The sequence below is a fragment of the Delphinapterus leucas genome, chromosome 15 (genome assembly GCF_059928025.1).
Source record: "Delphinapterus leucas isolate spDelLeu-1000000601 "Yukka" chromosome 15, BTC_Dleu_Yukka2, whole genome shotgun sequence".
In the NCBI taxonomy this organism is placed as follows: Eukaryota; Metazoa; Chordata; class Mammalia; order Artiodactyla; family Monodontidae; genus Delphinapterus; species Delphinapterus leucas.
Window position 1 is genome coordinate 1,476,069 of NC_143143.1, and position 12,546 is coordinate 1,488,614.

General features: G+C 56.8%; 1 protein-coding gene across 11 annotated transcripts in view; it reads right to left on the reverse strand.

The window, feature by feature from the left end:
* The window catches only part of MAD1L1 (mitotic arrest deficient 1 like 1), a 380,571-nt gene that overhangs the window by 346,466 nt on the left and 21,559 nt on the right, over positions 1-12,546 (reverse strand). The gene's annotated exons all lie outside the window — the stretch shown is intronic.

The following is a 12,546-nucleotide window of genomic DNA, read 5'->3' on the forward strand; positions in this document are numbered from 1 at the left end:
CCCGCGTGCCACAACTACTGAAGCCCACGTGCCTAGAGCCCGTGCTCCGCAGCAAGAGAAGCCACCGCAATGAGAAGCCTGCGCACCTCAAGGAAGATTAGCCCCCGCTCGCTGCAACTAGAGAAAGCCCGCGCGCAGCAACGAAGACCCAACGCAGCCATAAATTTATTTATTTAAAAAAAAACAACCCTTTCCCCTTCACTCCGTCTGAACCTGGGCAACCCAGGGAGGGAGCCCAACATAGTCTTCAGAGATCACCTTGCTCAAGCGCTGGGCTCCCGAGACAGAGGCCAGAAAGCGCAGGGAAAAGCCCCCGAGCCAAGGCCCTGTCCCCTACCATCGGCCCCAGGAGCTGGGAGTCCCAGTAGCAGCGGCCATCTCTGAACAAGCTAAAGGCAGAGAGACACCCTCTCGGGCGGCAACTCCCAGCCGGTCCCAGGAGCTGGGCTTCCTCTGACATTCCCAGGGAAATCCAGACAGCTGGCTTTTCAGCCCAAGAGCAGCCTGAAAGCACCCCCACTGCACCTCACCACGGGCTGGACTCCAGGGGCCGTGGCCCGATCCCCCGGCAGCTTTGGGTGCGTGGCCAGCTCCCAGAGGGCAGCTGGCCACCGGCAGGATGGGCCGTGCGGGGCACCCTCCAGGTGGGCCTGGAGACGCAGGGCCGGACCAGCCTCTGCCAGGGCCCGTGGGGAGGGCTGACAAGCAGCCGCACTGGATCCCCGGCACACTTAGGGGCTGGGAAGTCAGGGGAGCGGGCAAGGAAGAAGTTGGTGGCAACTTCTAACAACTTCTATGGGAGAAAGCTCCAAACTGGCACAGAGGCCACACTGCAGTGTAATGACCCTCCTGTGCCTCCCAGGGGCCAGTCACCGGGGTTCTGCCATGTGCTTTCATCCAACACTCCACCCTCCAGCCCAATCTCATGTTTTCTAACCTGTTTTGTGATGGACGTTTTGCCTCACAACTTTACCTGAACTCACCGACAGGATGCTGACAAGTGGGCACACGTGTAACCCGGGTCCCCACCTACCCCAGGAGGTCCCGCCAGTCCCTTCCCAACCAACCCCTCAACTAACTTCAGGCAACTGCCAGGCTGGGTTGTTGTGGTCTTCTGTGGGGCTCTTTCTGGCCTTAAGATTAGTTTTGCCTGTTCTAAAACAATTTTTAAAATTTCAGCAGCCTTCTCTCTTCCATTGAGTTCCCCGATGTGTGTGCATCTCAGATGAAGCCCTGTTGATGGAGGACGGTCTGAAAGCGAGTTCTGCCACTGATTAGGTCAGTCCATCGCCCTGGGCCCTGAGAGCCCCTCTTGCCCGGATGTCCTTCCCCACAGCGCCCCAGCCTGCACTGCGTTCAGGACGAGCAGAGGCCCAGACACCCCATGCTGTCACAGCTGTCATGAGGCCAGGAGTCACCACAGCGGGGGACACACGTGAGGGCGTTCCCTCCAGTCTCCGTGCCAATAACAGCAACACACCAAGTCATGGGGTGGCTCCTACCGCATGGATGCCGGATCGTGAAGAACCTTCCAGGCACTGCCAGGAGGCTCCAGGCCAACTAAGCAGCCACCTGGGACAGGGTGACAGGACCAAGGCAGGCAGCCAGGGCTTCACCTGGGGCGCTTCCCACCCCCACCTCCCATCTGCACCCACCCTCCACACACACGTGCGTGCACGCGGCCCGTGTGCACACAGGAACACCTCTGTGCTTTTACTAAACCAACCTGAGTGCTCTTTCCAGTTAGAGTAAAACCACCGCAGAGGAGTGAAATGCTCCATGTGGTTCTCTCCACAAAGGAAAGTGAGGAGGCGAACGATACTTACCAAGTCTCTCCAACATCTCTGCTTCCTGAGTCAGGGCGGAAAAAGAACAGGAAGGAAGTCTGCCAGGCACATCTGCGCCCCTTTCTCCCCCGAGCCCCACTTTCCCAGCCCCAGGGTGCGCCGTGGTTTGTGCCAAAGCAGCAGCAGGAGGCCCGCAGCGGGCGTCCCGCTCTCTCCTCAGAGCTCCCCCCCCCCGCTCCTGCCAGCCAGCTGAGCTCTCCACCATCTGACGGCCAAGACCGCCCCCCCCCCCGGGCCACCCCGCTGCCTAAGCAACAGCCTGCTCTCAAGGCCCAAGGCCTAGACCACGGAGAGCTGGCCACCCCGCATCCCAGACACCCCGGTATCCCCGAGAACACAACACATAAAACACCTTCCATCTGGGCCACCAAAGCGGCGGAGGTCTGGGGCACGTGGTCTTCAACAGAGGAAATGCTCACTGGGGGTCCGGCATGCCGGTCGCGGACTGGGGGCCACATCTCCTTGCCACACACCGGCGACAGTCCCCAAGACAAACACCCCTGCCACGTGCTCTCAGCGGCCGCCTGCCTGCCGGGCCCTAGATGCACGAGCCTGGGCACAGTCGTGGGCGTAGCGCAACTGGGGGAGCAAGGGCCCAGCAACCCGCCCGGAGGAAACCGTGCCACAGTCTGCAGACAGACAGGTCGTGACGGCCCCACGAGCCGAGGAGGAGCGCCAGGTCTCCCCTCACGATCCCCCAAGCGTTGTGGGCTGCCCACCCTTCCGGCCCAGGGTGTTTCGCTTGTGACTGTGTCAGTAGCCGAAGAGCGAAGGAAGGACGCGTGCGTTTCTTCTTGGACGCCTCAGTCATGGTGCCTTGAAGAGTAAGCTTCTGTGTCCCCTCTATAGACACAGGCCCAGCAGCAATCCTAGAGGGCTACCCCCTGCTCTCCCGTCCCCAGCCACAGCCCCACTTCCCTGTGACAGAAAGCTGAGGATGGGCGGTTAGCACGAGGACCGGCCCGGGCCATGAGAGGGGCCAACACAGCACATGTGGACACACTCAGGAATACAAAGTACTGAAAACCAGAGGTCCAGGTCCCCCAGCTGAGGGCACAGGACGACACACTGAAGGGGACAGAGAGCTCTCCAAGGCCACTGGTGACAAATCCTCCATAGCACCAAACTCTCACGAAGACACAACGGCAGAAGGAGCCAGTGACCGGAGCCCTGCCTGAGGCTGAGGGTCTCGGAGGAGAGCTACCCACTCGCGCCAGCCACCGCCCACCATCCTGGGTGCACCCAAGACCGGCCAGGGAAGGAAGAACGAGACATCCAGGGCAGCGCCCCGTGGTCCCGCCTCCGCCACACGCAGACTGTGACACGGCGACACCAACCCCAGTGTGTGGCCGCCCCCACCTCCACCACCACCGGCTCGCCAGCACCACCCTCGCTGGTGCCACCTCGCCCTGCACCCGGGACACTTTCCTCCCGCTTCACCTCCCTCCTCTCATCCTCAGGACCCCACTCCCACCTGCCAAGGGACACTTCCCAGAAGACAGAGCTCATCCAAGGCAACAGCCAGAGCCTGTGCGGTGCCGAGGCCGGCACACAGTGGGTCAGGCACACAGTAGGCCTGGGAGCGCTTGCCATCCCACAACCACTGGGTGGGGCCTGACAGGAGCCCGGGCAGCGCGTCGGAGCTGCGGTGTGTGCAGCACAGCAGCCTCGGCACTCAGCTCCTGAGACGCTCCAATGAAAACACAACTTCTGACGGCAGGGCGGCCTGGCCTCTGCGCCAGGACAAGAGCAGAGCATGAGGAAGAGAAGCTGGAGTAACGCCAGGCCGCCGCCCCGACAGCCTGTGCTGAGCTCCTCTCCTGTTCTCCGGTGCAGCTCAGCAAAAAGGGCCCTGCTTCACGGGCACGAGAGCCCCCAGCTGGAGCCCCTCACCACGAACAACGGCCAGCCCACCCCCTGAGCCCATCCCTGGCCTCCAGCTGGTCTTGGAGAATCTGAACCATGTCCCCAGGTGGTCAGCCACCCGTGGGAAGGGGGCGCCGGGCCTTGGGAGGAGTGGGGTATGGGCACAGGCTGACCCTGGACTCGGAGCACCTGCTCTGCCCTCAAGAGACCCGAGGCGGAGCTCGATGGGATGAGGAGCAGCTCTAGCTTCCGACAAAGTGACAGTGGCTGTGGGGAAGGATGACAGAGCTTGCGACCATGTGCAGCTAACCCCCAGGTGCCCTGGATGACACTGTTCAGAGGCCTCTCCTCGCAGCCTCAAAGCTGACATTCAAGGGTGTCAGGTGGGGAAGCCCAGGCATAAATGCCCAATGAAATACCCCTCAACTGTTCCCCGCAGCCACCCAAGATGCTGGCCCTCCAAAGGCCATGGTGACTGCTGGAAATAGCAGGGCAGGCCCTCGGGGGACTGCTCCAGAGGAAGCCGTGCAGCCACCCAGCCCCTTCGTCCCTTCCTGTCCTCTCAGGACACCCCCCACTCTGCCTGGGGACTGGGGACCTGAGCCTCCACAAGGGAGGGGCCTGGTGCATAACTGGACCTCAGCAAGCACCTGCCAAGTCTAAACCAACTGGGACCCCGGAGCTACCTTCTCGTTCTCCCAAATAAGCCCCTGGGAATCCAGCAGAGCCTAATTTGTCTAAATCCTTTTATTATCTGCCTTTAGGTTTTCTTTTTACATGAATTTAAAAAGAGGCACAGAAGTAGAAGAGACGTATCTACAAAACTGGGAGAAAAGCCCCCCAAAAGAGCCAAGTGAGAAGCACAGAAGTACAGACCCGCCTGAGTCCGGGATCCGCTTCGCTGAGCGCCCGGCTGCTGCGCGGCCTGGGGAGAGCACATGCAGGGAATGCAGCCCTGGAAGAGTCAGGAAGAGTTTCTTCTGGAAAGCATTTCTCTCTTACGTTCCCTACAATGCTGCAAAGCCCGCAGCCCGTGGCCTGCTCTGAGCACGCAGAGTCAGGGGGACGGGGCTGTGCCCACTGGGTCTCCGTCAGAGCTTCCCAACCTGCCCAAGCCCAACCAGAACAAAGCAGTTTCTTCTCCCACTGGGGCCAAGCAAGCCTGTCAGGGACGCTGGTCCGTCCACAACTTGCTGCATAAATCCAGCAGGCAGAGACTGGTCCACACTGCTGCCGACTCTGAAACCTCACCAGGAAGCGGGAGATGGGCAGGGGCTGCTCCCCCGAGCCCCGGACTGGACTGTAGCTGAAAGAATGACCGTTGTCAGGAAGCTCTCTGCTACACTTGTTTTCTGGTTCCCACTGGGACACGCTGTGAATAACGCTGGGGCTCTGTCACAGCAGCCAAGCGAGCCAAAGGATGCCCTACCCAAGTCACATCAAACCACAAACGCACCAAACAAAGCCGTCACGATGCCATCACTCACTCACCAAACGTTTATGAAACGCCCACTGGACTTAGGCACAGAGGCTCTAAAGACAGGCCCCGCTCCTAGTTCACGAGACTGAAGCCTGAGGCTGACCAGTGCAGAAAACACAACCTCCAAGGCAAAAAGAAGCTGGGGACTCAGCCGCCCACAATGAGTAAACGCACGGGAACAACTGTTGTAGGCCTCCACGGGGATGGAAAGGGCTGAGATGGGTTCAGAAGTCCCCGGCCTCTGCCTGCGCCCTGTGGGGGAGGAAGCTCATGGCTCTGGGGCTGTTCTCAGGGAGCCTGGCTGGGAGCTGACACCTCACAGAGGCACAGGCCTGAGGAAGAAATCAAATATGTTTCAAGGGCCCCTGCAGACTCCAGGCTCCCTGAGAACAGCCCGTGGGGAATGCACGAGGTGGTGAATGAACCAACAATAAAAAGGATCACAGCTGAGACCAAGGCATCAGCAGGAGGGACCAGAAGGGGCCCCGCTCACGAGCCCCCGGAAGGCCAAAGCCTTCTCCTTCCCCCTCCTCTCGTGCCTGCAAAGAAAACACACCAAGACCAATGAAAACGACCCAGACGCGCGACAGGCCAGCTACCTTCCCAAGCAGCCACAGCGCGGCCTGTATTGATCAACCCAACACCTAGGTAATGAGAAATTGCCAACACAGTCACCAGGGTAACAAGTGTGTCCAGGGTGCTCAATACGACCCGTTCTCAGGAGGAAGTTAGGCACTCCCCTTCGCTGGCCTCCTAATTGGCCTCAGAAATCAGGGGACACTAGTCCCCAGGACTCGTCATCTGGCCAGCCTACAAATGCTTTGGGGAAACGTCCAGCATCAGCACTTGCCAGTTCCCAGCTTTCACTCCAGATGATGGGTCAGCAGTTTGTGGGGGGGGCGCAGCTGCCAGGCCTCAGAGCCAGCCAAACCCGCCTGCCTTTCCGTCTCCCCGGTCCCAGCGTCCTCTGCAACCCCGCAGGCTCCGTCACACCTGCACACTCACACTGGCAGGTACTGCGCCCTCCCAGCCTGGCTGAAACCGGGCCAGCTGCAGGCACAAAGGGATGGGGAAGGAGCCAAGCCACAGTGGCACCCTTGCCACGAGCAAACTGTTTCCTCTATGAAATTAGAGGCCTGGCGACAGAGGGACTCAACAGGCATCCCAAGCCTACTGAATAAGGATCCCGCCAAGAGGGGTTGCTAAGAACTCTTTCTCAAAGCCCAGCCACTGCACATTTCCTGCCCCCTCACTCCACTGTGACCTGACTTGCAACCTCTGCTAGAACCTCTGAAAGCGTGCTGCCTGGAGCGACTGACGACGCTCTCACGCTGGGACACAAAGGTCAATTACACGTTTTTGGAGGGCAATTCGGTCAAACACATATATCTTTTAGGTAAAAAAAATTCAACTTCTAAGAATTTATCCAACCAAAACAATGCTGCTTATTGGTGGGGGAAAAAAAAAAAAACAAAACCTGGAAATATCCATCAACAGGGGAATGAAGTAAATCAGAATCCATCCACACCACGGAACACTGTACAGATTCTGAAAATAATTCAGTAGGCCCATCTGGGTTGGTGCAGAAATACTGTCAGAAATTAAGTGGAAGAAAGCAAGGCTGCAGGGTACTAGTATAGAATGAGCACTTCTTAGGGGGTGGGTACATAAAGAGCTAGTACGACAAGGAAAAAATTCTTTTTAATTTTTTAAATTTTGTATCTGTATGAGACAATAGATGTTCACTAAACTTACCGTGGTAATCATTTCACGATAACGTGTAAGTCCAATCATTACGCTGCAGACCTTAAACTTACACAGTGTTATTGGTTGATTACATCACAATTAAACTGGAAGAAAAAAAGAGCTTGGGGCTTCTTCCCTGGTGGCACAGTGGTTGAGAGTCCGCCTGCCGATGCAGGGGACACGGGTTCGTGCCCCGGTCCGGAAAGATCCCACATGCCGTGGAGCGGCTGGGCCCGTGAGCCATGGCCGCTGAGCCTGCGCGTCCGGAGGCTGTGCTCCGCAACGGGAGAGGCCACAACAGTGAGAGGCCCGCGTACCGCACGCACACACACACAAAAAAAGAGCTTGTATGCACACACATTTCTAGAAAGATGCCCAGGAATTTATCAGGCACTGCCTAGAAAGACGGACTGGGGGTAAGAGCGATAACACCCTGCTGCCCACCCCTGGGGGCAACCCTCAATCCTGCTCTGAGAATGGCACCCCCGGGCATAACTAGAGCACCGCGTGATGGCGCCAGACAGCAGTGACACAGGGCAAGCCCGGAGGAGGTGAGATGGGGAGGACTGAAGACCACTTTCACTTTTCACCTTCCTCCTCTGCAGAGCTTGGGTTTACCATGAAACCACCTGCCCTTCTGCAGCCCACACCTGGCCTCCCCTGGTGACACTCCCACAGCACTTGCCCCAAGTCCCCAAGATCCAGGAACACTGAAAAAGCCTGGGCTGATCCCAGCTGCCCATGGGCCTTTGATAAGCTCAAGAAATGGGTTCCTTCCCAAAATGAAGGCTTTAAAAAGCATCCCCATCCACTCCTGACTTCAGTCCAGGCCACCTCCTAGGCCTTTTCCTTCCCCTCACAGCTGTCAGGAGCGCCGATTACTCACCATCCTCGGACCAGCTTGACTGAAGCGTGACATACATACAACTGTGTAGCTGCTGCCGTGACAGTCACAGGTGAGGGCCCCCCAGGTCCCCAATCATGTCCCAATCCAAGACTTAAGGAGCCACTCACCCTCCTGTCACAGGTCAGTTTTGCCGTTTTTAAAATTTCAAGTAAATGGCATCATGCAGTGTGAACTGAATGGGTTGCCTTCTTTTGCTGAGAGATTCACGTTTCTGCACACAGCACCTGTCCCCCGTCTCTCGCTCAGTGGTGTTCCGTCCACGTGACGGACACCTGGCTTGGTTCCTGGTTCGGGCGACGGTGAATAAAGCGGCTGCGAACACTCGCACGCGAGTCTCTGTGAGGCCACACGTCTTCATTTCCCTTGGGTCGGTAACCAGGAGTGGAACTGCCGGGTGGTATCGCCCACATACAGAAAGTGCCCCGCGGTTGCCCAAGCAGCTGTGCTGTGTCCCACGGTACCACCAGCGCATGAGACCTCCAGCTGCTCCACATCTTCACCACGTCGAGAGCAGTATTTCACTGTGACCTTACTTTGTACTCCTCGTTTTGTTTTTAATTATTTGGCTGCGCCAGATCTTAGTTGCAGCATGCGGGATCTTTAGCTGCTGCATGCAGGATCCCTGACCAGGGCCTCTTTTTTTTTTTTTTTTTTTTTTGCGGTACGCGGGCCTCTCACTGTCGTGGCCTCTCCCGTTGCAGAGCAACAGGCTCTGGACGCGCAGGCTCAGCGGCCATGGCTCACGGGCCCAGCCGCTCCGCGGCACATGGGATCCTCCCGGACGGGGCACGAACCCACGTCCCCTGCATCGGCAGGCGGACACTCAGCCACTGTGCCACCAGGGAAGCCCCCCTATACTCCTCTTGTGACTAATGACACCGAGCATTTTTCATGTCCTTTTTCATCACTCATATCTTCTCAAAGTTATCTGTTCAAAGTCTTTCACCCATTTTTAAAATTTGGTCATCTTATCAATTTGGAGGAATATTTTCTGTACTGTGGATAAAAGTCCTCAGTCAGACACACATGTTGCAAATATTTTCTCCTAGTCTATGTTTTGCCTTATTTTTTTCTTAACTGTGTCTTTTGAAAGCAAAAGTTTCTAATTTTGAAGTCTAACTTACCAATTTTTTTCATCTCTGGTTCATGCTTTTTGTGTCCTAAGAACTCTTTGCCAAACCCAAGCAAAGCTTCCAGAAGTTTGTTTTTACATTTAAGTCCATGCCCCAATGAACTGATTTTGTGGACAGTATGAGGTTTCTATTTGTACAGATTCCCTGCTGTTTCAGCACCATTTGTTGAAAGACTCTCTCCCATTGAATTATCTTGTCACCTTTGACAAAAATCAATTGACTCTACATTCTTAGATTATTCCTGAACTTTCTATTCTGCCCTATTGATTTACATGCCTATCCTTACACCATGACCACCCTGTCTTGATTAATACCGTTCACAGTGTGCCTGCAACCAGCTGCTGGAAGCCCTCTAAGTCATTCTTCTTCCAAACTCTGACAGCTGTCGTAGGTCCCTTCCATTTCTATAGAGATTTTAGAATCAGCTTGTCAATTTCTCCCCAAAAATCCTCCTGGGACTCTGATTGGGATTGTGTTGAATCTATGAATTGTCTTAACAATACTGAGTACTCCAATCCATGAACACGGTATCTCTCTCCAGTTACTTACACTGTTACCAAATTAGCCTTAATTTCTCTCAACAACATCTTACTGTTTCCAGTGTATGGGTCCCATACACATATTTTGTTAAATTTATTCCCAGGTATTTCACAGACACATCACAGGGTGTCCCTCTTCAGTACCTTCAAATCATCCCGACACACCACGCTACCGAGGAATGAGGCTCAGCGAGTCACAGCCCTCCGCACCACTGCCCACTCCCTCAGGCCAACCCTCAAGACCCTGGGACAAGAACGTCCGGACACCAGACGAAGCCACCCTCCTCCCCACACCAGCACCTGCAAGTGCACAGGCCCCACCTCACCCATGCAGGGCATTCCCTCGCACCCTCAAAGTCCTGATGTCAACCTGCCCCTGACTCACATGACCCATGTGCTGCAGACAGGGGATCAGATGACGTCAAGGGTGGACAAGCTCGTCTGGCAGATAAGGACACTCGGCCCAGCAGGCTTCCCTATAGGTTTGCACTGGCTGACCCACCAGCCAAGTCACCCCCCACCGCCCTGTTATCCCTAGGTCCTCACGATTTAAGAAATCCCAAACTAGGAAGAGGGTGACCACTGTGGTGCCATGTGGACCCTTCTCTGTTCCTAACCTCTGCAAGACCACAGAGCCCTCTACAGGTCCCAAGGTAGCAGGGAGCCACGATCACCAAGGGGGGGGGGCGGTGCCACCTAGTGGCGGCAGCTCTCAGAAACCACAGAGACACTGGACGGCGGCCAGAGCCTGGGGTCATGACAGGCCCCAAATGAGCAAAATTATGGCAACACCCTGACCGAAACACCCAACAAGGCTTCCCTGGTGGCGCAGTGGTTAAGAACCCGCCTGCCAATGCAGGGGACACAGGTTCAAGCCCTGGTCCGGGAAGATCCCACACGCCATGGAGCCCACGAGCCACAACTACTGAGCCCGTGCGCCTAGAGCCCGTGCTCCACAACATAATAAGCCACCGCAACGTGAAGCCCGCGTACCGCCACGAAGAGTAGCCCCCGCTCGGCGCAACTAGAGAAAGCCCACACACAGCAACGAAGACCCAACATAGCCTAAACAAATAGATAAAAATAAATTAAAATATATATATATTAAAAAAGACACAACAGACTCATGCCTGCCAGGCCAGGCCAAAACACCCTCCCAGCCCCTTGAACCTCCAATGCCAGGGCAACTGCTGGACTCCAACTTCTGCTGTCCGCTGGAGCTGGCTGATCACACTTTGGGGAAGGGGTCCCTGGACTAGCACGCAAAATCTCACGTCCACACGCACCCACTCGCAAACCTGTGTTTTTGTGGGGAGAAAGTATGACTTTCATCAGATTTTCAGAGATTCGTGACCCCATGGTGAGAAACTAACGTTCCAGAAGACTCTTCCATTTACAGATGTGGAAACGGGTGTAAAAGAGACCCCACAACACACAGGGGCTAAGCTGGGGTCAGACACATGTGCAGCCACAGTTTAACAGGGTCTGAGATGGCCCCAGTCACTACCGCTGCACTGAACACTGCGAGAGTGACAAAGAGTGTCCCTCAGCTCCTGGCGGAGCCCACCTCCGCCCACCAGGCAGGGACCCCCAGACAACGTCACCTTGGAACAGTGCACGTCTCTCCTTCCCACACCCACCCCTTTGCAGGGACCCCACACTGCAGCAACGGGCCCCCAGCCTCTCCCTGCGTCCGAGAACCCTATGCCCATTTCCCACCCCCATACTCAATTTCAAGAGACGTGGGCTCCACCAAATTACCCTCCCTGCTCAGAAACCGCTAATGACTGCCCAAAACCTGGCAAAAGAGAGCCAAACCCCTCATGCTATTTGTGGTCACACCAAGACTCAAGTCCAGCGCTGGAGAGGAGGACTCAATGGGCCTGGGCTCAGCCCAGGCGTCTGCACGTGCCCCAAACTCCCCAGGTGATCCAGCTGATGGGCCACACTTACACCGCAAGCCTGTGACCCTCCAACCGGCACTCGACACACGTACCCGCGTAAGCAGGGCAGGAGTTGCTGGAGGTGAGGGCCCGCCCCAAACGCGCTAGTAGGGACAGGAAAGGGCGGAAGAGCTAAGGTTTCCGAGGGGCCCCCAGAAGCGGCCCAGGCACAACCGCCACAAAGCACATGAAAAGAAGGCTTCTCTTTACAGGGGCTCCCACCAGGAACCCCAGGAGACGAGGACAGCCAGCCACACCTCACTGCTCTGCAGCGTGCACAGCACCCGGCACACAGGCGCGTCTAACCTCCACCAACACAGCGAGGCAAGCCCTGCGGCCCTGCCCAAGGGCAAGGGACTGGCCCGGAGCAGCGCGCCGACTCGAAGAGGGGCGCCCTGACGGGTGGGAGAGCGGGACAGCCGCTGGGAGGTGGGCGGCGGTGGTCAGGTTTGGAAGCGGGACCAAAAGGTCTCAAGGAGCAGCTGCACCTTCCATCGTGTCCAGCACACTGACCCTTGCGCCATTCTGGCCAGAGACGGCAGCCGGCTGCGCGCCGGCCCTGCTGCCCTGACTAAGAAACGCTCCAGCAGCCGGTGCCACCTGGCGCGAGAGGGCCTCCGATCTCCCGCACAAGAAAAAAGTCATGGAGCTTTCTCTTCTGACGTGAGCCTCCCTGGGAGTGGGAGGGAAGCTTCCCCACGAGTTCATCAGCCCAGAGAAAAGGAGGAAACACAAAACATCTAGGCCTCGCTGGGGCCAGCCCTACATGACCCTGGGTTCTGCAGGTGGAGTTCAGGAGGGAACAGCCTACTCTGTCCTCTGAGACTTAGCGATAGCGAGGCAGAAGGAAAACGAAGGGGCATCTTCAAGTGACAAACAGCTGGAGTCCATGGTGTGATGGAGCTGGTGCAGGTCCCAAAGGAGCAGTCAGAGGCTGTGATTACAGGACAGCCCTTTGAGGAGGGCTCTCTATCTAGGCCCAGCTTCCGATAGCAGCAGGACAGACCCCCGAGAAGACACAGGCTTCAAGTCGCACAAGCAGACAAACAGGAGGCTCTCTACACGCCACAGGCCCCAGGCGCCAG